We start from the raw sequence: 3,288 nt of genomic DNA on the forward strand, positions 1-3,288 counted from the left end.
CCGCCTGCCTCTGCCTCCCGAGTGCTGGGATTAAAGGCATGCGCCACCATGCCCGGCCAAAATATATCTTTTTTAAAAATCACTTTGGGGTTGTTGGAGAGATGGCTCAGTGGTTAAGAACACTTGCTGTTCTTCCAGACAATCCAGGTTCAATTCTCAGCACCCACACGACAGATCACAATCATCTCGGGCATTGGCTGAGCACAACCAATGCCCGAGCCAACCTCTGTCAATGAAGAGAGACAAAGACCTAAGGTTATAATGGGATACATGACAGACCCAAAGCAAGAAGTAAGAAACCGATTCTGACATTTATTATTAAAGGTGTATTGTTTGTGCATATGTGTGTACAAGTGTGTGGATATATGCACATGAGTGCAGGTGCCCCAGAGTCCAGTGGAGGGCGCCAGATCCTCTAGAGCAGAGTTAAGGGCAATTATGAGCCGCACAACATGGGTTCTGGGAAGTGAACTTAGGTTCTTTTCAAGAGTAGTACAAGCTCTTAACTGCTAAGCCAGCTCTATCTACAAGTCCCTGGTTCTACGATTTCTAAGGAGAAATGGTATCCATCCATACATCCATACATCCATACATCCATACAAACATACATACATGCTTAGGTCACAGGTAGGCAGAAGAGGAAGGAAGGGACAACCAGTCATGTTTGAAATGCTGAGATGATTTCATCTAGCAGAGATGAAAACTGAGAGCTGAAGTTTACCAGAAACAGGAACTGAAGAAAACAACTTTGAAAAAAAGGAAACATCCTGGGCATGCTGGTGCCACATGCCTATAATCCCAGCACCCAGGGGACCGAGGACCCCTCTTCCTGAGATAAAAGGACAGGTCAGACTCAAATAAGCACAAACAGTAAGCCCAGGCCTAACACCCACCAATTTACTCCGTTAAGTGAGAGACACGTGCACATACAGAGAGAGAGACAGACAGACAGACAGACAGACAGACAGACAGAGAATATGCCAACAGTCAGAGCCAAGTGGCAGAGACACCTGAACAGCAATGTAGGTTCAGATGCATACAAACAGAAGTCAAAGGCTCTCCAAGTACTCTAACCAACGTTGCGGCTACCTTCCATGTGCTAGACCTACTGTGTGAGTGACCATCAATGAGACTTTAACCCATTATGGGAACAGCTAACCTAAGGACAAACTACGATGCTTATTTGTAGACACAGCTCACATCATTTATTTATTTATTACGGTATGAGTGTCGTGTGCCATGGTTCCTGTGAAGGTCAGAAGACAACTCGCAGAAACCAGTTCTCTCCTTCTCCCATGTTCTGGGTTCGGAGGCTCTTAACTCAGGGAGTCAGGTTTGGCAGCGGGAGCCTTTACCCCCCTGAGCCGTCTGCTTGTCTCCAGCGCTGTTTAAAAGTATGGCGCTCAATTTGCACCGTGGTTCATACCTGTCATCCCAACAACTGGGAGGCTGCGGCAGAACTGCTTTGAGTTCAAGACTACAGTCAGCGCTGGCCAGTCTAGAACGAGTTGGAGGCCCTGACTCACGTGGGAGGGCGGGGTGGCTGGGGCCAGTGCACAGGGATTTAGAGCACTTGGCTGCTTTTGCTGAGGACTGGGGTTCAATTGCCAGTACCCACGCGGTGACTCCCACCCACCTCTAACTCCAGCTGCCAGGTACCCAGCGCCCTCTTCTGGTCTCCTCAGGCACTTAAGCGCACGCATCGTGCACATACATACATACATGCATGCATTCATATATATATATATATATATATATATATATATATATATATATATAATAAAACCTAAAATAATAATAGTTATTATTATGGAACTGGCATCAGGGGCATGGCAAATGTCCCAAGTGTCAACTGTCAAGAGAGGAAGAAAAGGTGACGGCCGATTATAGCCAAAGGAGGTGAACAGGATATAAAGGGTCTCCAAATTAACGGGTATGCACCATTCCACGAAGGGAGTCAGCAACTGACACGGAAAGAGGGACTCACGGTGTGGCTCACGCCTGTCATCCCTGGCTGAGAAAAGACGACCACCACCAGCCTGATCTACATGATGAACCTGCGGCCAACCTGGGCTAGTTGGTGATTCTGAGGTCAACCTGGGATACAAAGTTAAGTTTGAGGCCAGCTTAGGCTATACATATGAGTTCGAAGACGATGTGGGCTACAGGCTAAATCGTGTTCGAAGCCAGCAAGGGTTACTCTGAATTCAAGGCCAGCCTGGGGGTACGGACACAGTGAGATGTCTCATAAAGGGGGGGGGGGGAGATCCTCAAAAAAAAAAAAAAAACCTGGGATGACGGTCTCCATCAAGGGATACCACAGTGAGCGTGCGTGCGCAGGTGAATCGGGAGACGGAGAGCGGAGAGCCGAATGCCTGCTGGACAGACACGGCAGAAGCGCCCTGGACTGCTAGGCGAAAGGAGCGGGACGCGCCGGACGGCCGGGGCGATGGGGGAAGGGGCAGGCGGGATGAAGGATGGAGGCGTCCGGGGCTCGGCGCCCGGAGAGCGGCGCCCGCTTACCTACGATGGCGGAGGCGCAGCCGTGCCGTCGCTCCGGCATCTTGGGCTTCGGCCGCTTCTCCCGGCCGCCCTAGCTGGTGGCCATAGCGCCCGCCCCGGGAGCGCGTCCTCACCGCCAGGCGACGGCCCTGCCCGGCCCCGCCGAGAAGCGCACCCGCGGCCGCCTCAGCAGCAACTGGCCGCCCGCGGTCGCCGCCTCAGCTCCTGCCTCCCGCCGCCGCGTGGCCGCGGGATCTCACGCACGCCGCCATTGGCTACCCGCAGCCCGGCCGGCCGCGCGATGTGTCTGCCTCTCTGATTTGTCGGTTCCGGGGGAGAGGCGGGGCCTGAGAGAGAAAGAGCCCGGGGGGGGGGCAGGCAGGAGCCGCGGGGTGGGGTCTGACATCCGGGCCCAGCGTCTGTCCAACTCGCAAAAGGGGCTTCTACCCTGCTGCCGCCTACACGGGTAGTTTGTTTCCGGAGTAACGGAGCCGGTGGCCTAACTAGAGGGGAGCCAGGACTTGTTCTGGGGCCCTCACATACATGTTCAAGAAGGCCTTCATCCCTGAAACAGGGCAGGGACAAACAAACAAACAAACAAACAAAAACCCAGTGTCCCTAAAAAGTCCCCTGCGCTGCCTGGCCATTGCTTGACGCAGCTGTCAAGCACACAAGTCAATTTGCACAATATTCCGTACCTCAGAAAAGTATTAGTGAGGGCTGAGGATGGAGCTCAGTCGGGAGAGTGCTTGCTTAGTAGGCGTGAACCCTTGGGTTCCATCCCCA

At 52.9% G+C, this 3,288-nt stretch overlaps 1 protein-coding gene across 4 annotated transcripts in view; it reads right to left on the reverse strand.

Moving 5' to 3' along the window:
- The window catches only part of Tpst1 (tyrosylprotein sulfotransferase 1), a 58,293-nt gene extending 55,469 nt beyond the window's left edge, over window positions 1-2,824 (reverse strand). For 3 of the 4 annotated variants that reach the window (XM_029533890.1, XM_029533891.1, XM_029533892.1), the window contains exon 1: window positions 2,524-2,700. The gene's annotated coding sequence lies outside the window, so the exon portion shown is untranslated. Of the gene's footprint in view, window positions 1-2,523 lie in introns of all 4 variants that reach the window. The other variant, XM_021186701.1, reaches the window with a different exon arrangement.
- Between the last annotated feature and the right edge of the window lie 464 nt (window positions 2,825-3,288).

This window comes from Mus pahari, chromosome 23 (assembly GCF_900095145.1).
Source record: "Mus pahari chromosome 23, PAHARI_EIJ_v1.1, whole genome shotgun sequence".
NCBI lineage: Eukaryota > Metazoa > Chordata > Mammalia > Rodentia > Muridae > Mus > Mus pahari.